Source organism: Cetorhinus maximus, chromosome 29 (assembly GCF_964194155.1).
Source record: "Cetorhinus maximus chromosome 29, sCetMax3.hap1.1, whole genome shotgun sequence".
NCBI lineage: Eukaryota > Metazoa > Chordata > Chondrichthyes > Lamniformes > Cetorhinidae > Cetorhinus > Cetorhinus maximus.
The window spans coordinates 7,963,447-7,989,152 of record NC_135907.1 but is presented as its reverse complement, the minus strand read 5'-3'; the positions used below and the strand labels follow the sequence as shown (position 1 = coordinate 7,989,152).

At 42.3% G+C, this 25,706-nt stretch overlaps 2 protein-coding genes and 1 long non-coding RNA gene across 4 annotated transcripts in view; 1 reads left to right on the top strand and 2 right to left on the bottom strand.

Moving 5' to 3' along the window:
• LOC144669599 (alpha-N-acetylgalactosaminidase-like) overlaps nucleotides 1–25,706 on the bottom strand; it is a 376,191-nt gene that overhangs the window by 317,145 nt on the left and 33,340 nt on the right. The gene's annotated exons all lie outside the window — the stretch shown is intronic.
• LOC144669576 (uncharacterized) lies at nucleotides 370–17,498 on the bottom strand. Its single transcript, XR_013573695.1, has 4 exons — nucleotides 17,417–17,498; nucleotides 11,537–12,088; nucleotides 2,328–2,463; nucleotides 370–2,191 (listed from the first exon to the last, which is right to left on the bottom strand). It is a non-coding gene; the product is annotated as an uncharacterized LOC144669576 (long non-coding RNA).
• The window catches only part of LOC144669596 (myosin-9-like), a 183,936-nt gene continuing 175,865 nt past the window's right edge, over nucleotides 17,636–25,706 (top strand). For both annotated transcript variants that reach the window (XM_078532119.1, XM_078532118.1), the window contains exon 1: nucleotides 17,636–17,801. The gene's annotated coding sequence lies outside the window, so the exon portion shown is untranslated. The remainder of the gene's footprint in view (nucleotides 17,802–25,706) is intronic.

Genomic DNA, 25,706 nt, shown 5'->3' with positions numbered 1-25,706 from the left:
GGAGGGAGGTGGATACCTACAAGAGGCATGCAGATGAATTGTAGCCAACTCATGACTGCAAATTTTCATCCACATGGGGTAATGGACCTGCCTGACAGGGGCTCGTGTGGTTAGTTTTTCTATCATGACAAGACAAAGGCCTCCCTATAGAATCTCAAGGGCAGTGGAGGCAAGTGGAATAGTGGAGTGGGAGGCTTCTCGCACATGGCTCTCATCACCCTTGTCAAAGAACGATGTCTCCATGTGCAGGCAATGTTAGGGGGAGGAACACCCATCCTTGGTCCCCCAGGATCACCTTTCCTGGAAGGAGTGGAGTGCATGCGACCATTACAACAACTAGCAGCAAGAGTGAATCCAGGAGATATCCAATCAGTGCAAGTGAACATATACTTAAAATTGCCCAAACTATATACAATGATTATATGCCCATGCCACCAGTGCTCATTCAAACTTAACTTTTCTAACTGTAAAAAACATATTTTTTTTTTGTTGGACTGTGGATTGGGATTGCAATGGCTGCAGTTTAAAAGACATGTCTGCTGGAACAGTGTGAGGGATATATAAAATGTTGCAGTCCTGGAACAGTGTGCCATGAAAAATAGGGTGGTGGCCGAAAGGAGTCCTGGACCAAGGGAGCTGCCTGACAACAGCATTTTAATTGGCTCCTGAGCAGGTGACCATGTTTGTGTGAGAGCAGTGCAGCAAGCTGAATAGCTCCTAGCCTGAAAGGAATGAGACCTAAAACCTCTTTCTCCTGTGTGTGGAAGATTCCAGTAATTCCACAACAATAGCTAGCTGTTTTTTTTTCTCCTAATATCTCTATAACTTGCTCTGTCTCTGAAAACCCCTGTCAAGAGGCAAAGGGGAAAATCACTGTTAGAGACATTGAAAGGCAAGTGCTCAACCAGTGAACTAAATACTGAAAGTGCTGGAAGACCACCTTGTGTCATCAACAAGAACGGAAAGGAATTTGGAAGACATCGATCAAAATCAACTCATTGAATCCCATACTCCGGATTGGTGCTATTGAACTGTTTTATCCCTCCCTTAAAATCCATGTCTTTTGCGTCTTGTGTGTGTGTTTGTGTGTATAGGAATTTAAGAAGGGGTAGAGTTTAAGTTATAGAGTTAGAAATTAGCAGTTCATATTGTTTTCTTTTGCCACTGGTTAACGACTGTTTGTTCAATGAACAGTTATTTACTTATTAAGTTTACAAACCTGGTGCTCGTATTCTGTTAACCTAAATTAAACAGTTAGGTTGAATTGGGGCAATCTGGTGGTTTGGTCAAACTTTTCACATTTGTTGCGGCTCGGAGAACAGTGGGGCTTGATATTACAGCACACTATCCCCAGTGAGACGTAACAAAGTTTGGGGGCTTGGGTCCAGGATATTTTGGGACAAAAGACAATGACAATTTGGGTGTAGGTGCAGTCTCCATAGCTTGAACAGCTGGAGCTAATGGGGTCACAGGCAAAGGGGATTGGGAGCGCCTGGACACCCTTGAAATCTCTGGGGTGGATGCCCATGGGGTGTCCGCCTGACGCTTTTCCTCCCTTTGGGTGCCTGATGGCCCCTCCCTGACTCCTTGAGGAGAGGGGGAATGTGGGGTGTGGTCAAGTGCCCTGTCCCCCTCTCGCCTAGCCACTGCTAAACACAGCCACGGCTACAGCAATGGTGTGCAGGCCCGAGCACATATCTGGCAGAAACTGCTGGACCTGGGTCTCCATGGCGTCCGCCATCCTACCCATGGAGACTTCCACGCGCTCACATGTCGGAGACATGACATCAGAGAGCACGCAGATTGCACTCTGTTGAGGGCCTCTGACACCTCTGACTGATGTTCCCAGGCATCTCTCTGAATCTCCAACCTATTTTCTATGGCTGCTTCCAGAGACTCATCATCTGACTCTGACATAGCAGGTGCCTGTTCTCCAGCAGTCCTCTGGGTGCCAGAGACTTTTGCTGTTGCTGCATCCTCCTGCATGTGTCTGTGAGGTGACCACAAATTGTGACCCTCTAAACTAGATATATGACCCACTGAGATGTGTGCCTCTGGGCTGGTGGAGGGTACAGGTGAAAGCTGCGACGGCTGTACAGGTGTGAAGTTTTGTCATCTTCCTCCAAGGTCTCCTTTGAGCTGGGGCTTATTTCTGTTGCAGAGGCTGGCCTCCCCCTCTTCCTGCTGGCACCTAGAATGGAGAAAAGGGAATGAATGACCACATAGGCTGGCTCAAATATTGCAAGATCAATCACTATGATTTTCTGAAGTTCTCAGAATAATGCTTGCTTCCTCACTAGTTTCTAGTGAGTCAAGGAGGGGCTGACCTTGCCATCCACACAGGCATGGTCTCGATACTCGTCTGCTGGCTCAGCAGCCTGCTGCTCAAATTGAGTGAGGGATCTGAGCTCAGACATCCCACCTCCCGTCTTCTCTCTCCCTCCTGTTGTGGGCTGCCTTCTCCTACATAAAGACATATAGATGTATGTGAGCATGTTTGGTGAAAGAGCAAGTTGTAGGCTACTAATTCTGTGGCTAATGACTTATCTCCTGACTCCTCAAAGCCAAACCAACATGTACAAGGCACAAGTCAGGAGTGTGATGGAATACTCTCTACTTGTCTGGATGAGTACAGCTCCAACAATATTCAAGAAGCTGGACACCATCCAGGACATTGCATCTGCTTGGGTGGCATCCCATCTACCACCTTTAACATTCACTCCCTCCACCACTGACGCAGTGGTAGCAGTATGTACCATCTGCAAGATGCACTGCAGCAAGTCACCAAAGCTCCTTCAACAGCACAGTCCAAACCCACAACCTCTACCAGCTAGAAGGACAAAGACAGCAGGCACATGGGAACAGCACCATCTGCACTTTGCCCTCTACTCTGTATCCTGTGGCTGTGCTTTCACTGTGGCTGGGTAAAAGTCCCACAGTTGCCTCCCTAACAGCACCCCACATGCACTGCAGCTGTTCAAGAAGGTGACACCCCACCACTCTCTCAAAGGCATTTAGGGATGGGCAACACAATTGCTGGCCTTGTCATTGATGCCCACGCCTCATGACAGAATCACAAAATAAGTGGTGATGTGATTTTGGAGTGAGGAGAAGGTTCACTCACCCTAGCGGAGTAGGAGAGATCATTCACCCATTTCCTGCACTGCAGGGAAGTCCTCTTTTGGACTCCACGGGCACTGACCACCCTGGCGATCTCCTTGCAGGCCGCTGTGGTTAGACAAGTGGGCCTCTTGCTGCCATCCCTTGGAAAGAGGACATCTTGCCTTTCCTCAGTGGCCTGGTGGAGATTCTCCAGGGAGGCATTGCTGAAGCATGGGGCCAGAATTTGCTGTCTTCTCATAGACATTTTTCTCCTGAAGTCCTGGTGCGATGAATGAATGGCTCTCCACTACCTTTTAAATATGGCATGACGGTGGGTCGCCTGCCCCACCACGAGTTAATGAGGAGGGCAGCGCACAATTTGATGTGTGTTCCTGCCTGCTCTACAGTGAAAGTCACTTCGACTTCCCACTCTCGCCACGGAACTTAGGGCTGGAGCGGAAGATTCTGCTTAGTGTGTTCATTTTTCAAACAATATTGAGCCCATCGGATGTAAACCTGCCGTTTCAACTCAGGAGGAAACATTTCTCAATTAGACTTTCATATTCTGTGACTATAAACAAGTCACAAGGCCAAACTCTTGACAAAATTTGTGTTTCTATTCCTAGGCCTGCTTTTACACATGGACAGCTTTATGTAGCTTTTTCCAGAGTGAGATGTTTCAACTCTGTTAAAGTCTTTGGTGAAAGAATAACTAGAACTCCTGAACTTAAAGAAGTACCGTTTCAGTAAACATTCTAATTTCATCGCAAATATTTTGCAGGTCCCTGCAATTAAGGATATATTAGGACAGGTAACCAAAAGCTTGGTCAAAGAGGGAGGTTTTAAGGAGCATTTTAAAGGAAGAGAGAGAGAGGTAGTGCGTCAAAGAGATTTAGGGAGGGAATTTGAGAGCCTAGGGTTCAGGCAGATGGTCCCATCACCATTGTGAATATATTAATTTGGGAGAGTCTCCAGAGGAAAACAAAACAGGTCTACAATAAGGCACTGAAGGGTTATTATCGCTTTTTCCCCTCTGGATGAAACTGCTCCTTCATAGCCGCACAAAATGTAAACATCTTTTATGCTGTTTCTGAGGTCTGTGTTTCCCAGAGGGGACTAAAGTTTTCAAACTGTAATTCTCAGGGGCTGCCTTTATATTTGCAGTAGTATGATGCCAGACAACATCATATGCCAAAATACCACATCAGTTTTTATTTATTCTTGGGCATCGCTGACAACTCCAGCATTTGTTATCCCTAATGACCCTTGAATTAAGTGACTTGTCACATTATTTCAGAGGGCAATTAAGAGTCAACCACATTGACCACACCAGGTAAGATGGTAGATTTCCTTCCCTAAAGGACTAGCTTTTCAATTCCAGATTATTAATTGAATTCAAATTCCACCAGGTACCATGGTGGTATTTGAACCTTTGCCTCCCGGAACATTAGCCTGGGCCTCTGGATTGCTAGTCTAATGATATTACCACAACACCACCATTCCTCCTGCAAAGATTCTGATCCATACAGCAAACTCTCTAACCCTAGCTGTGAAGTAACTTAGGAATTCTCTTGCGTTGGAGAATCAAAGGGAGGGATGCAACAGGAAAGAAGAAATACACAGTAACAAATAGATGGGTGAATTTCACTACTGAATACAACTTTTTCTGTCTGTGGCTGATTTGATCTTGTCTAATGTGGATCAATTGTGGTGCCTCACCCTTAGCTGAGATCAGGGAATTCACCCCAGATAAGGGATCAAACCAGTAAACCAGTACATGGCTCCTACAATGGCTCAGTTGCTGAAAGCAGTAAATAGGTGAGCCATGCACACAAGGAAGATCTTAGGTACGTGCTGAGTTTGCTAATCTCAGCTTGATGAATTAGTGCACAAATAGAGGTAAATGATTTAGATCTAATCGTCATTACAGAAACATGGTCACAAGGTGATCAAGGTTGGAAAATAAATATTCCAGGGTACACAATATTTTGGAAAGACATACAGAATGGCAAAGGAGGCGGGATAGCTCTTATTGTAAAGGATGACATAAGGACATTAGTGAGAAAGGATTTGGCCTCTGAAGATCAGGTAGTAGAAACCATATGGGTGGAAACTAGGAATAGCAAGAGTCAGAAAACACTGGTGGGAATAGTTTGCAGGCCCCCCTAACAGTAGTTATACTGTTGGGTAGAGAATTAAACAAGAAATTATTGTAGCCTGTAACAAAGGAAATGTAATAATTGTGGGGAACTTTAATCTTCATATAGACTGGGATAATCAAATTGGCAAGATTGGTATAGAAGATGAGTTTGTAGAATGTTTTTGTGACAGTTTGTTGGAGCAGTACGGAGTGGAACCAATTAGGGATAACGCAATCTTAGATCTAGTACTGTGTAATGAAGTAGGATTAAATAGTAATGTCATAGTAAAAGATTCACTGGAAAATAGTGATCATAATACCATTCAATTCCATTTTAAGTTTGAAAGTGACATATTCCAATTGCAAACAAAAATCTTAAACTTAAACAAAGCCAAGTATATAGGTACGAGGGGAGAACTGGCTAAGGTTAATTGTATAAATGGATTGAAAGGTATGGAGCTAAATGAACAGTGGGAAACATTTCAAAATGTTCAACAAAAATACATTCCGTTGACGAACAAAAACTCAGCAAGAAGGACCCATCTGTGACTCACTCAGGAAGTTAAGGATAGATTGGAAGAAGAGAAGAGGTTTACAATAGTAGCAAGTTTGAGTATTGGGAGTGTTTTAAAAGCCAGCAAAGGGCCACCAAAAAGTTGATAAAAAGGGAATAAATAGAATGAGAGTAAACTAGCCAGAAATATAAAATCACAGAATCACAGAATTTTAACGGCACAGAAGGAGGCCATTCGGCCCACCTTGTCTGCACCAGCTCACCAAATGAGCATTATGACCTAGTGCCATTGCCCTGCCTTTTCCCTAGAACCCCTGCACATTGTTTCTATTAAAATAGTCATCTAATGCCCTCTTGAATGCCTCGATTGAACCTGCCTCCACCACGCTTCCAGGCAGTGCATTCCAGACCCGAGCCACTTGTTGTGTGAAAAAGTTTTTTCTCACATCACATTTGCTTCTTTTGCAAATCACTTTAAATCTGTGCCTTCTTGTTCTGGATCCTTTTGCAAGTGGGAACAGCTTCTTCCTATCAACTCTGTCCAGCCCCCTCAGAGTTTGAACATCTCTTCTTAGCCTTCTTCTCTCCAAGGAGAAACAGACCTAACCTCTCCAATCTATCTACATAACTGAAGTTTCTCATCCTTGGAACCATTCTTGTAAATCTCTTCTACACCCTCTCCAATGGGTTCACATCCTTCCTATAATGTGGCACCCAGAACTGTCCACAATACTCCAGCTGAGGTCTAACAAGTGTCTTATATAAATTCAGCATAACCTCCTTGCTCTTGTACTCTATGCCCCTATTAATAAGGCCCAGGATACTATATGCTTTATTAACTACTCTCTCCACCTATACTGCCACCTTCAATGATCTATGCACATATACACCCAGGTCTTTCTGCTCCTGCACTCCCTTCAAAATTTCACCCCTTATTTCATATTGTCTGTCCATGTTCTTCCTACCAAAATGCATCACCTCACACTTCTCCACATTGAACTTCATCTGCCACCTATCTGCCCACTCCACCAATTTGTCTATGTCCTTTTGAAGTTCTACACTGTCCTCCTTGCAGTTTACAATACTCCCAAGCTTCATATCATCTGCAAACTTTGAAATTGTCCCCTGCGCACCAAGATCTAGATCATTAATATATATCAGGAAAAGCAAGGGGAATTGCACCACAAACCTTCCTCCAGCCTGAAAAATTTCCATTGACCATTACTCTCTGCTTCCTATTTTTTAGCCAATTTTGTATTCACGTTGCTACTGTCCTTTTTATTTCATGAGCATAACTTTTCTCACAAGCCTGTTGTGTGGCACTGTATCAAATGCCTTTTGAAAGTCCATGTACACCACATCAACAGCATTACCCTCATTGACCTTTTCTGTTACCTCTTCAAAAAACTCCAGCATGTTAGTTAAACATGATTTCCCCTTTGGAAATCCATGCTGGCTCTTCCTTATCAACCCATATTTTTCCATGTGACTTCTAATTCTATCCTGAATAATTGTTTCTAGAACAAAAACAAAAACAAAAACACCTGGAAAAACTCAGCAAGTCTAGCAGCACCTGCGGAGAGGAACACAGTTAACGTTTCGAGTCCGAATGACTCTTCAATAGAACTAAGTAAAAATAGAAGAGAGGTGAAATATAAGCTGGTTTAAGGGGGATGGGACAAGTTGAGCCAGTGATAGGTGGAGATAACCAAAAGATGTCACAGACAAAAGGACAAAGAGGTATTGAAGGTGGTGATATTATCTAAGGAATATGCTAATTAAGGGTAGAAAGCAGGACAAGCAAGGTACAGATAGCCCTAGTGGGGGTGGGGTGAAGGAATCGAAAAAGGCTAAAAGGTAGAGATAAAACAATGGATGGAAATACATTTTAAAATATTGGAAATAGGTGGGAAAAGAAAAATCTATATAAATTATTGGAAAAAAAAGGAGGGGATTGGAAAGAGGGTGGGGATGGAGGAGAGAGTTCATGATCTAAAATTGTTGAACTCAATATTCAGTCCGGAAGGCTGTAAAGTGCCTAGTCGGAAGATGAGGTGCTGTTCCTCCAGTTTGTGTTGAGCTTCACTGGAACAATGCAGCAGGCCAAGGACGGATATGTGGGCATGAGAGCAGGGTGGAGTGTTGAAATGGCAAGCGACAGGGAGGTCTGGGTAATGCTTGCGGACAGACCGAAGGTGTTCTGCAAAGCGGTCACCCAGTCTGCATTTGGTCTCTCCAATGTAGAGGAAACCGCATTGGGAGCAATGAATGCAGTAGATTAAATTGAGGGAAGTGCAAGTGAAATGCTGCTTCACTTGAAAGGAGTGTTTGGGCCCTTGGACGGTGAGGAGAGAGGAAGTGAAGGGGCAAGTGTTGCACCTTCTGCGGTTGCATGGGAAGGTGCCGTGGGAGGGGGTTGAAGTGTAGGGGGTGCTGGAGGAGTGGACCAGGGTGTCCTGGAGGGAACGAGTTCAACAATTTTAGATCATGAACTCTCTCCTCCATCCCCACCCCCTTTCCGATCTCCCCCTTTTTTTCCCAATAATTTATATAGATTTTTATTTTCCCACCTATTTCCATTATTTTTAAATGTATTTCCATCCATTGTTTTATCTCTACCTTTTCGCCTTTTTTGATTCCTTCACCCCATCCCACCCCCACTAGGGCTATCTGTACCTTGCTTGTCCTGCTTTCTACCCTTAATTAGCACATTCGTTAGATAATATCACCAGCTTCAACACCTCTTTGTCCTTTTGTCTGTGACATCTTTTGGTTATCTCCACCTATCACTGGCCCTCTATCCAGCTCTACTTGTCCCACCCCCCTTAAACCAGCTTATATTTCACCTCTCTTTCTACTTTTACTTAGTTCTGTTGAAGGGTCATTCGGACTCGAAACGTTAACTGTGTTCCTCTCCGCAGATGCTGCCAGACTTGCTGAGTTTTTCCAGGTATTTTTGTTTTTGTTTTGGATTTCCAGCATCCGCAGTTTTTTTCTTTTATCTTAATTGTTTCTAGAATCCTGCTCCCCCACGGAAGTTAAACTTACTGGTCTATAATTGCTGGGCTTATCTTTACTTATCTTTTTTGAACAAGGGCGTAATGTTTGCAATTCTGCAGTGTTCTGGCACCTCCCCTGAGTCTAGGGAAGGCAGAAAAATTATGGCCTGCATGCCTGAATTTCTACTCTCACTTCCTTCAATATCTTTGGATGCATCTCACCCGGTCCCGGTACCTTGTCAACTTTGAGTACCGACAGTCTATTGAACACTTCCTCCTTATCTATTTTGAACCCTTCTAGTGACAGAGTTTCCTTGTCTGTCACCATGGCCTGGGTAGCATCTACCTCCTTGGTAAAGACAGATGCAAATTATTCATTTAATACCTCAGCCACGGCCCCTTCGTCCATGTGTAAATTCCCTTTAAAGTCCCTAATCGACTCTACTCCTCCTTTTACCATCCTTTTAATATTTATATGCCTATAGAAGACTTTGGGATTCCTCTTGGTTGCCAGTCTTTTCTCATAATCCCTCTTTGCTTCTCTAATATGCTTCTTCACCTCCCCTCTGAACCTTCTGTATTCCTCTTGGTTCTCAATTGTATTTTCTATGTGACACCTGTTATAAGCACTCTTTTTCTTTTTTATCTTAATTTCTATCTCCTTTTTCATCCAGGGAGTTCTGGATTTGTTTGCCCTACCTTTCCCTTTCGATGAAATATACCTTGATTGTGCCTGAACCAATTATTTTTTGAAAGTAGCCCATTGTTCAGCTACAGATTTTCCTACCAATCTTTTGTTCTGGTCTATCTGGCCCAGTTCCGTTCTTGCCCATCGAAGTCGGCTCTCATCCAGTTAAATATTCTTGCTCTGGATGGCCTATCAACCTTTTTTTTTCATCATCCTAAAACGTACAATACAATGATCACTGTCTCTAAATGTTCCCCCACTGACACTTGATCTACTTGGCCCACCTCATTTCGAAGAACCAGGTCCAATAGTGCGTCTTTCTTGTTGGATTGGACACAAACTGAAGTAGAAAATTTTCCTGAACACAATCTAGGAACTTTTGACCCTCTCCACCCTTTACACTGCCACTGTCCTAGTCTACATTCGGGTAATTCTACTCTATATTGCTTGCATCTCTCTGTAACTTCCCTGCAGATTTGTTCTTCCACGTCCTTCTCACTGGTTGGCAGTCTATAGACTACACCAAGCAATGTAATTGCACCCTTTTTGTTCCTTAGCTCTAGCCAAACTTATTCTGTCCTTGAACCCCCCGGAAAGTCCTCTTTCTCCTGCACTGCAATGCTGTCCTTAACCAATACTGCCACCCCTCCTCCTTTCCTTCCTTTCCTGTCTTTTCTGAATGCCTTGTAGCCAGGAATATTTAATACCCAGTTCTGCCCTTCCTTGAGCCAGGTCTCTGTTATCACTATCATATTTCAACATCATATTTTCACTTGGCAATCTGCCCCTATAACTCCCCAATCTTATTTACTATACTCTGTGCGTTCACATACATGCATAGCAACCCTGATTTAGATATTGTTACTTTCTCCCTCACCCCGACTTCACCTATCAACTTACTATTCTCTATACTAGTACTATTTGTCCCTTCCAGTATTTTGTGCACCCTGGATATTCCTCTCTAATATTTTCGCTTGGTTCCCACACCCCTGCTGAGTTAGATTAAAGCCATCCCAACAGCACTAGCAAAATGCCCAACAAGCAACTCAGTCCCAGCTCTGTTCAGGTGCAAACTGTACGCCTTGTAAGGTGGCATCTCCCCCTGAGCTAGACCTAGCATCCCAGGAATCTAAAGTCCTCCCTCCTGCACCTTCTTTCCAGCCATACATTCATATGCCTTATCCTCCTATTTCTGTACTCACTGGCACTTGGTACTGGGTGTAACCTGGAGATTTCTACATTTGAGGTCCTTCTTGCTAATTTTCTACCTAGCTCCCTAAATTCTGATTGCAGGACCACACCCTACTATCTAAGTCATTGGTACCAATGTGGATCACGACCTCTGGCTGTTCACCCTTCCTAGAAGAATGTCCTGCAGCTGCTTTGTGACATCCTTGACCCTGGCACCAGGGAGGCAACACACCATCCTGGAGTCACGTCTACGGCTACAGAAACGCCTGTCTGCTCCCATAATCAATGAATCCCCAATCATTATTGCTCTTCCTTTCTTCTTCCCTCCCACCTGTACAGCTGAGCCGCTCATGGTGTCACAAACTTGCTCTGACTGCACTTCTCTGAAGAACCAGCGCCCTCACCAGCTTCCAAAATGGAAAACCAATTTGTGAGCAGGACCCCAGGGCACTCCTGCACTACCTGCCTACTTCTCTTGACTGGCTGGTGGTCATCCATTCCCTCTCTGTCTCCAGGCCCTTAAGCTGCAGTGACTACCTCTTTGAACGTGCTATCCACGTAGTTCTCAGCCTCGTGGATGTGCCAAAGTGACTCCAGCCGCTGCTCAAGCTCTGAAACCTGGGGCTCAAGTTTCTGCAGCTGGCAACACAGCCTGCACACTGGTTGTCTAGGACACCAGTGGTGTCCATGACTTTGCACATGTCATAGGACACGCATTCCACTCGACTGAGCTGCCCTGCCATGTCTTAACTCTACTTCCCTTATGTTAAATTTATTCTACTTTGGATTATATATATTACTTTATTGTATTGGCCCTAAATTTCCCTTATTCTTGGCGCTTCTCAGTTAAATCCAAGTACAGCAACTTGTTTAAAAATATTACATTTTTCTAATTTACTCACCAGATCCTACTTACAAACGCTGCCGCTCTTCTTTCTGAGGAAAGGTAGAAAAGGAAAGGAGCACCTCCTCTCTCCTCACTGAACTCCCTCAGTCACCTCTGCTCTCGAAGTCTCTCCACTTTCCGTGTTGTTTTTATAGCTCTTCTGCTCTCCTCTAGGTGCTGCTGACTGCCCGTCCCAGGGTCACCCTTTTCCTATTTTTGCTTAGTTCTGTTGACGGGTCATGAGGACTTGAAATGTCAACTGTGCTCTCCTCCACCGATGCTGCCAGACCTGCTGAGTTTTTCCAGGTATTTCTGTTTCTGTTTTTGTCCTCCTCTCACACTCTCCTTCTCTAGGTGCTGCTGATTGCCTGTCCCAGAGTCCTCCTCTCGCACTCTCCTTTAGGTGCTGCTGATTACCTGTCCCAGAGTCCTCCTCTTGCACTTTCCATAGATGCTGCTGACTGTATGTCCCAGGGTCCTCCTCTCATACTCTCCTCTAGGTGCTGTTGACTGCCTGTCCCAGGGTCCTCCTCTCGCACTATCCTCCTACAAAACAGATTGTAAGAACCTTTATAAAAAATAAAAAGGAAGAGAGGAGATAAACTAAACATTGGTCCCTTAGGAGCAGAGAAGGGATAAATTATCATGGGGAATGAGGAAATGGTGGTGGCACTGAACAATTATTTTGTGTCTGTCTTCACAGTAGAAGACACAAGTTCCATACCAGAAATAGACTATAACCTAGGGGCTAAAAATAATTAGGGAACTTAATATCAGCAGAGATAAAGTATTGGAGAAACTTAAGGAACTAAAACCTGACAAATCCCTGGGATCTGATGGCCTACACCTAGGGTTCTAAAAGATCAGCCATGATTGTGTTGAGTGATGGAGCAGGCTTGAAGGGCTGTGTGGTCTACTCCTGCTCCTATTTCTTATGTTCTTATGAGTGACAGTAGGGGTTATTCTACTGACCTCAGAGCTAGAGAGAAAAAAAAAACTGGATTTCCACTGGAGTAAGTAACGCTGGAAGGTGCACTTTTTGGAATGTCGGGTCTGTCCCAGCTGTGATGTTCCTCCCATTATATAACCCACTGAAACTGACCATCCCCATTCATGCATGAAGAAAGGATGAGGTACTTAGGAGGTATCTTCCCAGTAGGAGTCCTCTCCCTTCATGGTAAGGAGGAAATTAGCAGGCAAAGGAGGAAAGGAGAACAATTCTTGTACTGTCTTCTTTGAATGGTTCAGTACCACAGCAGGGAGTGAGCCATTAGGATACCCTATTGTCACACTTCTACAGATAAGTCTTAAGCCAACCTGAAGAAATGATAGATCCCAGGTATTTCTATTGTGGTAAATAATAAAGTATGATAAGAACAGGACTTCCCTTTCCTTGAGGCCAGTTTGGCTCAGTTGTTAGGATTTTCATCTTTAAGTCAGAGGTTTTGAGTTCAATTCTTGCTCCAGGACTTGAGCACATAATCTAGGCTGACACTTCATACAGAACTGAAAGATTGCTACACTGTTGCAGGTGTCATATGTCAGGTCAGATGTTAAACCAAGGCCTGGCCTAATTTTTAGGTGTGTGGAAAAGATCCTACAGCATTATTTGAAGAAGATCAAGTGGTGTCATGGCTGACATTCTTCCCACAACCAACACCACCAGAAACAGTTTAATTGGTCAGTCATCTTGTTTGTTGTTTTTAGGGTCTTGTAGTGTGCAAATTGGCTTCCACATTTGCCTACCTAACAGCAGTGAATGTATTTCAAAATATTTCATGGGATGTGAAGAGGTTAAGTGCTTAAGATCTACTGAGGACTTGATAAGGCACTGTATAAAAGCAAAGTCTTTCCTTCTGAAAACTGTAGTACCATGTGGGCAAAACAAACAATAAGAAAATGGCATCAATAAATATATTTGACACACATATAAGTGCACAGAGTTGAGAAATAGCACCATTGCATTGCTAGCCAAGGGATGTTGGTGCATATTTAGAATACTAACAGTTCTTTCATTTCTGGGACCTGGGTTCATATTCAGTCCAGAGTAATAGGATGAAAGCCTCTTCTAATTGCTAGGTGTATGCTGCCTTATATGAAATCTGTAACGGGCAATCTCAGCCTAATTCTTATAGTCTAATAGTTATTAAGTCTAATAGTTCTAATATTAAGTCTAATAGTTCTGATGAAGGTCATACGGATTCGAAACGTCAACTGTATCCCTCTCCGCAGATGCTGTCAGACCTGCTGAGTTTTTCCAGGTATTTTTGTTTTTGTTCAGCCTAATTCTTGATTGGTGTTCAAGGTATAAAAGTTTCCATATTTGGTATGAATTGTATAGAACTAGTATTCCCTTATTGGCCTCAAATTTAAATGCACTATCAGATACAATACTGAGCCATGCAGATCAGAAGGTCTTAGATTCAATTGCTGGTTTGTGCCAAATCAGCTGATCTTAGCTAGGTTGCATTAGAGTGCTACAGTTGCTTTCGTGTCCCTGGTCTGTGGAGGGAGAGAAAAATCAGCCGGAGCTCCCAATTTACTACTTCATGACTTTTTGCCAGATGTCTGATGAAAAGATTTTGGCTGTGTTGTTTCCTTCTCCTCCATCACCAATTAAATAGCCTGCTAAAGCTCACCTTATTTGTGGTTACTTGCAATGACCTTGCAAGCTACTGGATCATGACATCACAGCTGGGATTGATTCTCTTCTCACCTGATGATGACACTCTGCACTTTTTAGAAGGGAGTCACTCAATATCTGGCAGTAATTGGAACCCCAACTGATTCTTCTCTTCTCCCTCATCCCAAATACACTGTAACACCATTATTGCAATACCAGCTGACTTCAACTAACAGTAGGAAGCTGGGATGGAAACTGGGTGCTTCCTGGACAACCTGGTTCAACACACGGGCAGTGGATTTACTTACAGGGGTTCAGAGGGTACAAAGTAGCTGTATCATTTAATATTTCTTGATTACAGGCTGGTTAAATGACATGCCAATTATTTTACCAGGATTGCAGCACTCCATGACATCAAATTGGACTGTTTACCAACTTCTTGTAAGCAGTAGTTACTGAAAAAATAAATTCAAGGAACGGACTTTACTGTAATACTTGATAGCATGCATTTGTGCTCATTTATATGCATGTTATCACAAATAAATGCCACAGATACAAGACCTATCAATCAAATGCTGTTGTGTTCCATTGGATGTTTAGTTAATTACTTAATCCTTGGTTGGTGCTATTGTTGTCAGTTTCAGGATGCTACCAGCTACCTTGGTCAGGTCCAATAACTCGGCACTGACCGGGAGTGAATGTGGGATCTTTAGGTTTGTATGATTTAGTGTTACACTGTTACCAAGGAGGAATATTACAAGGGATTAGAATAGAGTGGGAACCAGTGGAGTTTTTGGACTTAGAAGCCAATGGATAGGAATTGTCTATTGGGAGCCTCCTCTCGATGAAGGAAGACATAGATGACAAATTTCATCATTGTCTCCAATGGTGCCAGCTCAGCCTTTGGCAGACTAAGGAAAAGGGTATTTGAGGATCAGGATGTCAAACCTGAGATGAAGGCCATGGTTTACTAGGCAGCAGTGATCTCCGCGCTCCTATGTGCTTTGGAGCCTTGGACAACCTACATCAAGCACTTCAAGGCATTGGTGAAGGACCATCAGTGGTGCCTTCACAAGACCCTCCAAATTGATATCAAGAAAGGCAGTCCAACAGCAGCATCCTCTCCCAAGCTGACTCGCCCAGCATCAAGGCGCTAATCACTCAAAGCCAGCTCCACTGGATAGAATATGTAGTTCATATGCCTGACACTGGACTCCCAAAGCAACTGCTCTAGGAACTTGGTTGAGGCAGGAGACTCCAAGGAGGACAGCAGAAAAGCTTGAGGGATGTTCTCAAAGCATCCCTGAAGAGGCCCAATATCCCGCTGACTCATTGGAGACTCTGCCTGTGACTGACAAAAGTGGAGAAGGCTCATGCAGGAAGACACGAAACACACCGAGAGACTTCATCAGGAAGTTGCAGATGCGAACAACCCACCTACCCAACCCTTCAAGCACCATCTGCCCCATATGTTGCAGATTTTGCAGATGGTGCATTGGATTTATCAGCCATCTCAGAACTCATCAATCTGGAATGAAAGCAAATCATCCTTGATCCAGAGGGCCTGCCTAAGAAGAGAAGGAAGGAAGGAAGGAAGGATTGAGTTGTGGAAATTAACTCACTATTTGAAGTTGAAGTATGCTGGACATTCTCAATTATGATGACTTTATTATGTTGTTCAAATGGGATTTTCTTAACAGTTGAGAAATATAGTTGAAAAGCTAAAGCCTCTAGTGTCAAAGTTGAAAATAAGAGAAAAAGCAAGGTAAATCAGGAAGGAGTGAGAGATGATGTCCACTGTGGGTTTTCAAAGTCTGTGGATTATAGTAGCATCATAGAAATTACAGCATAGAAGCTGGCCATTTTATTCATTGTAGTTATGGCAATGCTTGTTCATCACTTGAAAATATCAACTAATCCCATTTTGGTAACATTTTCCTTTTACTTCCTTCCTTTTCAAATATTTTTTCAATTCTATTCTAAATAATGTTATAATTTACCACAATAGTCACTTTATTAAAGCATTCCATGTTTTAATAACCCACTTGGTGAAATGTGAACAAAGTAATCTATCTTCCCTCTACGTTCTAATAGTAATCCAGAGTTTAGGTTCCGTTGTTGGCTCCCCAAGTAATGAACATCATTTCTCTAATTACCCCCTCAAAATATTTCATAATTTCAAATTCCACTATTAGATATCACTTTAACTTTCTCAATTCCAGTGAAAAAGTTCCTCTTCTTCAGGTGTTCTGGCGACTTTTCACAGCTTGAATACCTTTATTATCATAGGATGCCCAGAGCTGCTCACTATTAGCAGCAGGGAAAAGGTTGATGTAGGAAAAAAATGATTTTAATTAAATTGCAAGAGCAGGGGAAGGGTCACAGGTTCGAATAAATAAAAAGCAAATTTAGGACTGTTAAGAGGGAGTATTTTTTCACACAAAGTGTGACCAATACATGGTCTCGGGTGTAGCAGACTCATTTCAGAATCAAAGGGATTCAGCGATTGAAGGGGGAGGGGAAACCTTCGGGTCATTCTGGATGGATGACTAAAAGGACCAAATACCCTTCCGCATCTGTAGCTTTTGTGATCTAACCAATTGAACATCTGAGGGTAGAAATTCATCTCGGGCAGTGGCACAAAGCAATTGGATCATCTTGCCTTTTCTATAAGCAGCGCCTGATATTTAATTCTTATATTAATTCCATTGACTGTTCTGGAACTGAATATCAGGCGGTGTGTAGAGTGGGCGACCCATCTGATCTGTGCCACACCGCCCAAGATGAATTTCTACCGCGTCTTTGAAATATTGAATTCTCCAGAATCTCTTTGTCTTTTTATGCCCTCTCCCATTCATACTCTCATCTGTAAAGGTCAGTTTCTATGCGCTCCTAGATCTCTCTTTGCCTCCACTTTTATATGAAGAATCATACAATTTAAATTATATTTCTTTTCACTGTTATTTTCCCTAAAAAAAAACTTCAAATTTCTTTGCATCTACAACCAATCTGTCAGCTCCACGAACTTTCGCCCCACATTCTACCTCACAGTTTTGACATGCCCCTCATTTGCTATGAGCAAACTTGCATATCTTTGGGGGAAAAATGGGAAAGGTGGGAGTCTGGATCCTTCATTATGAATTTGAATCTTGTTCCTAGCAAAGCAAAGCAAATCAGAAACTGCCAATCCCTTCATTTCGCTCGTTTTTTTCTCCCCCTCCCTGCTTCCCTGCCCTTCGGCATTGGCTGGAGGAGTTGTTCCTCAAATCCTACCTCAGTGCCGACGTGACTGCGGCAGGGGCCGCTATCCCGGCGCGGCCGGCGGGGGCCACTTCAACCGGTGAGGGCGGCACCCTGCCGGATCGAGGCGGGTCTGTCATTTCTATTGGTCAGGGTGCTGTCACTCAACATCACTCCGTAATCCTATTGGTTGGCAAGGGGACGTGTTGACGTCATGGGCCGGGAGTTTGGCTGCTGCACAAACGGCTGGTGCGCGAGCTGCAGTTCGAGAGCTCGAGCTAGCGTGAGGCGGACAATCTGAAGGACGGAGCGGTTTTTATTTTAATTTGACGAAAAAATTATCAGAAAAAGCCACTTATTTTCCACAGATTCTAATTCCGAAAGGCGAGAGCATTCAAAAAGCACCTGAATCGCGGAGGTAAGAGGCAGAAAAAAAATGTGAACTTATTTTTGGTCAATTTATTGGTGAAGCGGAAAAGGGAGAGAAACCAGGAAGAGTCAGACACCGGGCTGGGCCGGCGCGCTCGCCACAGGCAAATTCTCATTCCAATCTTTTTTAAATGTGCTTTTCTTTTTTAAAAAGCAGAAGCTGAGAGAACAACCTTGTTCCCATGGCTCACATCCTACTGAGGAAAATTTGATTTAAAAAAAAATCAAGCCTTATAATCTACAAGCAAATTAAGTTTTTTTTTCAGCTAGTGTGTGCAACATTGTTAATGCATATAATGCAAATATATTCTATGTTTTTTCAACTTGTGAAAGTCGGGCGACAGGTAACATGGAAACCGCCTTTGCTGTTGTAGCCCGCATAGAAATGGGCTTGGCTTCCGCTTCTTCAGCTCTGTGAGCTTCCTGCCCTTTTAAAAAAAAAATCAAATGTGATTTCCTCCATGAGTCCAAAATTCCCCCTCCCATAATATCAACTTGGTAAGATTGCAGCCTTCAAGTCCGATTACATCCCTGGAATGTGGAGTGCTGCTCAAAAGGGCATCTACTTTCCATTGATTTAATATAAAGCAAATTAATCCTCGCTCGTTTTACAGGGCTGTCCTATCAGAAATAATTTTTGGTGTCGTTTAACTTGCACAGTTGTTTTCTGTTCCAGTATGGTGGCGAAAAGCTGCTTGAATTCTCCTCATTCTTCCAATTCAATCTTTTCCCCAAGTGCCCATCCCACAATCATTAAAAAAATGTTCAGCGCCCTAAGGATAGCTATTGAGTCTCTTGTCTCTGAGCTAAGTGAAAATTATGGCATTAAGTGTTGCTGTTATATTATCTAGTATAGCTTATTCCTAAAGTGAATGCATGAGGAAGTTATAAAAAGGGGAGGTTCCATGATTCCTATTTAGGAAAAGGACAAAGTTATGTACAAAGAGTCCAGACTGGTGTAAGTAGAATACAGCCTGGAAATTATGTACCATTTTTAGTGAGAACAAATGTAATGACTTCCTTTAAACCTGTTAGATTTTTCTACAAACTGTTCATTACATATTTCCCCAAATTTGAAGGTGATGGTTTGGAGGAGTTGAAAAAGAGGAAGCTTAAAAAACATACAACTTTCTTAAAAATACTGCAGGCAGATTTTTTACACTGCTTTGTTAAAGTTGTGTGACGGCTGCTTGCTCTGTTTTACCTTCTGAAGATTCTTGTGGGCTTTACTGAATTTACTATAGCCCCACCCAGTTTGAAGTGTAAGACAGTGTAATGTAAGTAAAGAATGATTCATGGAGATGTGTGCCGATAACTTACAAAAGCCTTCCTGTTAGCTGGCCAGTAATTTTTTCTGGAATTTGTAAACGTTGCTGCTGCTTGAAATTTCTGGTAGCAGCTTATACTGTCTACTGATGAAGCATGCATTTTTACAGAGGCTAGGGATATTAAAAAGGGTTTGACTATTTCTAAAAGGCATGCTGTTATATTGTTTCTAGTACTATGAATAATACAGTAGTGAAATGCTTGCTAAAGATCAGTTGTCTCTTGCTTTATCATTTTTAATATGTGGTCAAAATATGTGGAAAATGAATACATTACCTCCATAAAAATGAACTCATCCAAAATTCTGCTGCTCATATCCTAGTTCGCACTGATTCTAGTTCACCCTTCACTCCTGTGCTTGTTAAACTATAATGGCTCCTGGTCTGGCAATGCTTCTATTTTAAAATCCTCGTCTTTATTTTCAAACCCCTCTGTGGCTTTCTGCCCTGCACAACCTCTTGCCTCCTCCAGCCCTACAACCCTCAGATTTCTGCACTCTTCCAATTTTGGCCTCTCTTGTGCATCCCTGATTTTCATTTCTCTGTCACTGACAGCCATGCCTTTGGCTCCTGAACCCTAAGCTCTGGAATTCCCTCCCTAAATCTCTGCTCAACTCTCTCCTCCACCCCCCCAACCTCGAGATACTCATTAAAAACCTTTGTCTCACCCATCTTAATATTTTACCTGGCTTTATGTGCAGTTTTGTCTGTAACGTTCCTGTGAAGCCCCTTGGAACGTTTCACTGTGTTAAAAGAGCCAAATAAGTGCAAGCTTTCATTGCATAATTTGTTAGTCTCAGTCTAGATGGTAGTGCATGTCGTCTTTCAAAATGTTATGTGATACCCCAAATTTTGTTACTGGGATGGTTACCCTTTACATGTTAGAATAGGCGATAATTTTTAGAATAGGCAATAATTTAACCAGCCTGAATGCTGTAAAATAAAAAAGCCATGCTTTTTCCAATTTGGTTAGGATGTTTGACTTTTCCCTAGTCCTTCAGAAAGTACTGAGGTCATATATTTTTGCAGTTTAGACATTTTATGATTATTATTGAAGTGCTGACACCATGTTCTGCATTATTGGCTCTCCATGCAATTGGAAAGAAATAAATTAACTACCCCATGTGAAATTCATAAGCAACTGAATTATTATTTAAACTGGAATAGCTCTTGCACAAACTGTAGCTTTTCATGGATATTGTACACTTGGAAGAGAAATTTGCTAGTCAAAATATAATCAGGAACATACTGTATAAAAATCAAACCTGCACATCTTGCATGTAACAAGTTAGGGCTACAGGTAACAATATTGCTGTAGGCTGTCAATATACAAGTAGTCCAATCTCCTTTTTTGATGTCTTCTGTGACTTCCAAGTTCCGAGGAGACTAAGGTGTGGCAGGGTACTCAGGAATGTAGGGTGGTGTTTTGACTTGTTCCTGATATGCATTCCATATCACGTGTGCTGTCTCGCTTTGTGTTTCATTCTGGAAAGTCATTTTTAAAGGGAGCAGAAGTAAGGGAGTGGGAGAAGAAGGGGGAAAAAAGAAATCAGGTTGGAGTTGGAAAGAATTTTAACTATCGATCTGTATTGGATGGAGTATTCTGCTAAAATTTGATGTCAGTGCAATGTTTTTGATGGTATCTTGAATTATAGCTCTGAACCTAAGATGTTTAAAATGGAATCTGTGTACAAAGGACTTGACTGCAGAAATCTGTTAAAATGAAGAAATAGTGTGCAAATAGCTAATAGGGGAAAATTTAAGTAAACTATCTTTTGAAAGTGTAAAAAAAATGCAAGGTGAACTAATTCTTACAATTTTGTTCCTTCCCTAAATTAAAGTAGTGAATTACACCGGTGTGGTTGTCGGTTGCTGGTATCCTTCCCCAAGTGTTGCATACGCCTGTGAGCCTAGTTGCATTGACATGAGAGAGAATAGGGAAGAGGTCCTGCCAAGTGAGAATAAGGACTTAGGAGCTAAAATTTAAGAAAAAGGGACCCTGCTGGTTGTAACCTTGGGTATGCTAACTGAAGCAAAAACAGAAAATGCTGGAAAAACTCAGCACATCTAGAGCATCTGTGGAGAGAGAAACAGAGTTAACGTTTCGAGTTCGTATGACCCTTCTTCAGAGCTGCATTCTAATTGGCGTGGGGTGGACAGATCAGGAAAGAGTGGCTGAAAGCGGTGTAGGAAGGAGAGGTTCTTTTTAACGGGGCACTGGGTCAAGCTGTAATTGAACTACAGTAGTAACAAGGTCCTAGCAGGAAGGATAGGACTGTACATAAGACTTTAAACTAGCAAGACATAGGCTGGGAGAGAGGCATCTGGTGAAAATAGCAATAGCCTGAAGATAAAAGTAATGGTTGTGAGTGAAAATCAGACCAAGGAAAGGAATAAGGGTAACAGGAATGGTCAGGGAACAGATGACAATTATAGAGCAGAAGTATAACCTCACGTCGGCGCAGCAGCTGCCTGTCGTCTCTGCGGGCTCCTCTCAGGGAGCTCCGGATGAGAGGGGCAGCTTCTCCGCCTCTCTGCCAGTGACCGTTGCATCCGTTGAGGCTGCGATGACTGGGGGGATGCCAGCTGTGGAACTGGCAGATCCCTCCCAGGTGGGGCCAGCACAGGCTCCAAGGGCCAGAGGACGGCCACCAAGGTCATCGAGGCCAACAGGACAGCAGAGTCAGCAGGCTCTCTCAGATGCCACTCACAGCGAGGGGGGAGCACCAAGATGTAGCACCCGGAAATGAAAACATAAGGCACCTTAGGCACACCACGGGTTTATCACTGGTGCTTTTGTGTTGGCCCGAGATGAGGTCTTTATGAGTTAGTGTGATTTTTAACACCTTTTTCATTTTGTTTCATTAAGTTTCTTTGGTTGCAATATTAAATTAGGACATGTCACCATGGCTGAGGGTGCCTCTTTTGTTCTGCAGGTGGATGGTTTCCAATAATGTAATGAGTGCTTTGTGGGACATTCAGCTTTACTAAAAAGGACTTTAGTTAAAGTTCTGAGCCAGGTAGATTTTGCACCCAGGCCTTGAATGTGGAGCACATGGCCCAGGTTTGTCCTGGAGTTCCATCTGTGATATGCTAGCTGAAGGTTCATTGGATTAAAGCCTCCTGGGTGTCCCAACCTCCCTGGAGTATGCCCAGGTCAGCGTCTACCCCCTCAGCATTTCCCTGTGTGCGCTCATCCTCAGACTCACTGCTGGACTCATCGTGTGCAGCCGCAGCCACTGCGTCGACGTCTTCATTGTCCACAGTGTCCCTCCTTTCCAGCGCAAGATTGTGGAGAGCGCAGCATGCAAACACTATCACCGACACATGATCTGGGGGGTACTGGAGTGCCCAGTAATTAATTAGAATTAATTAATAGAAACCAATTAAATTGTCTATACAGCAACATACACAGCATCTAAAACAAAATGGGGGATTGTAGACAAAAAGAACATAGCTAGCACTAGTATGCTAATAGGGCTATACTATAGATGTAATAATGGAGTAGAAGTAGAGGAAGAAATGTAGGCAAATCTATCAAATGAATAAAAGACATTGAATAATAATCACAGGAGATTTCAAATGCATCAAATAAACTAATGAACCAAGCCAATAAGATAAGTAAGGATTGTGGTGCATCAAAGTAGTAGTGATCTAAACACAAGTTTTCAAATAATTAAGACACAAGTATGCAAGCCCCAAAGTAATAGATGGGGGGGGGGGGGGGGGGAAACTTATTTTGAAAGGATGATGAGGAAACTAGGAGTGGTAAATTAGAAAATATTGATTTTTTTTAAAAAAGCAGCGAAATATTTAAAGTGATCAAAAGAATTCAGGAGAAATATATTCCCAGTTTTAAAAAAACAAATTAGCCATTAATGCGCCACTGTATAAATGGAGAGATGGGCAAAATTGAAACTAAAGGAAAAATGTGTACATTAAGTACTTAGACAAAGGAGAGGATGAAAAAATAGAGGTTTGGAAAGAAGGAAAAAAAACAATTATGAAAGCAAAGATTAATTATGAAATGAAATTATCATTAAAGTGAAGGATTCTACAGTTCAATAACAAAAGGAAAGCTAAGATGGGGATATGGCCATTAAGAGATTTAAAGTAATGACATGGGCAATGAGTCAAATGGCAGAAATACTGAATCTTCCCTCAGATTTTACCAAGGAGTCTAACATGGTGGATATGATGAGACATTAGTGAACATTAAATGTTTTTCCGTCTCTCTTTTTTAAAATTTAGGATTAAATCTATAGAACTATAGACCAGTTAGCTTAATATTTGTAGTAAGTGATATTGGAATATTGGGCGTAATAGAAAAATATGTAGATTCTGAAAATATAATAAAGAATAGTCAGCAAAAATTTCAAAATGGAAGGTTGTGCTCGACAAGCCCTATTGAATTCTTTCGAGAATCAACAGAGTAGGTAAGGACAATGTATAGATTGTTAATGTAATCATTGTTTTTACCCATTTGCATAAATTATTTGGATTCAGAAATTGGAAGTACAAAATAAACATCTGTAGGTGATACCAAATTGTAGGATATAGTTAACGCTTACATTCATAGAAAGATGAAGGGGGACTTTCAGCCCATTTTGTCCATGCAACAAGATGTTAACAAACTTGAAGAATGTTTGTGTGAATAGCAAATGGATTTCAATATAGGTAAGTGCATGTTGATAGGATGAATGAGGCCAGCTGCTTGAAAAATAAGTCTAAATGGGGTAGAGGCATAAAGGAAACTAGGAGTACAGATTCCCAAATCATAAAAGCAGTAATGTAGGTTATCAAAGCCATAAGAAATGCAAAGCAATTGGATTAATTTCTTAGAGCAGAGAATTTATGTCAAACTTGTATACCAGCTTTGCCAGACTGCTCTTGAAGTACTGTGCACAGTCCTGCCCTTCATATTGCAAAAATGATATAGAAGCAACAGAGAATTTAGGAAAAAAAGATTTAAAGAATGAAGAGGGTACAACTATCAGGAATCACTGAACAGACTGGGGCTTAGTTTCTGAGAAGACAAGATGGTCACCATAAATCCAGCAAGGAATTCAGAAGAAACTTCTTTTTAGAATCATGAAATTTTGGAATGGCTACAGCACAAAGGAAGACCATGTCTCCTGTCGTGTGTCATGTGGCTGTCTACAAGAGCAACTTAGCTAGCCGCACTCCCCTGCTTTTACACAATGAATGGTGAATGTGGAACTTGCTACATACAGAGTGGTTGAGGCGAGTAACATAGAGGAATTTGAAAAAACTAAATAAGCATGTGAGAAAGAAAGAAATTGAAAGAGCGAGATGAAGTAAGGTGAGAAGAGGCTCATATGGAGCATGAATACCAACATAGTTGTTCGACTGAATGACCTATTCTGTGCTGCAGCAGATATGCTGGCAGATTGTATGTATTTTTGCCTCAATGCAGTTGAGCCAAATCATTACCTGGTGTCCACATGTGCTTTTCACTGTGGGTTACTGGATTGAATGAGCATGCTGGCAGCTCCTCCCCTTTTCAACTTGGCAGCAGAAAGCAATTTTTGACCCTGTTACTGCTATGATTGAGCTTGGCTAAATGAACCAGGGACCAAGCCCAGGACCTTTCAGCTCCATTTAACTTTGTACCACAGTGCATGGTGTCGTCACAGTAAGTCTTCAGTGGAGCTCATTCAAAAACTTTTAAAGAGAATCTATTTACCCATTTTTGGTTAAGACAACTTATCCTATCTTATAAAATCTATTGGTAAACTAGAACAAAGTGGCTTTCCATTATCTCAATGTTTTCTTTGTTTTCTTTCTCTGGATTAGCTCAATAGATGGAGATACAGTGTGCCATATATTTATGTGAAAATAGAGTCCATATACGAGCAGAGAGTTGTAGCTGCAGCCTGATTGGTACTTATTTTCAAAGTGACAGATGCTTATTTACATAAATTTTGTCCTGAGTGTATATTTGGTAAATTAATCAGACTTTTAAAATGCCAAAATCTTGAGTTTTCTTGTAATACTGACATGACGGCAGCATCAGATGCCATCAGATGTGGCATCAAGGAATACTAGAAAAGATTGTGGTCAGTGACGAAACAAAGGTGTTATCATTCCAGCCAAGGTTACCATTAGACAAGCCTGATCCCAGAGTGGAGCCCAACTTGATAGATCCTAACCTTTGTTTGTTTGTTTTGATATGTGGAGAGAGCCTACTGAACAGTCACCAAAGTCAGCTAATGAACTTTTAACAAAGGCGTAAAACATTTATTAACGAGAAAAGATGAACTATATTAAATACTCCTTCACCCACAAGTATAACTTTACAGATATATACAGATTTGTAAGGGTAACACAAGTTACAAAAGCTATCTTATACTCTAATGTCCACAGTAAGTACACAGTCCATGTAAACCAATAGGCACCCTGTGGTCAGATACACCAGACTTCTGAAACCAAGTGACCGATGCCACATTAACCAGATGCTAGACATCTCTCCTCAACTCCCACCGCGCCCTCCCCACCTGCTAGATGCTTGTCACACTGTGAACCAGCTAGTGTCACTGAACTCCGTC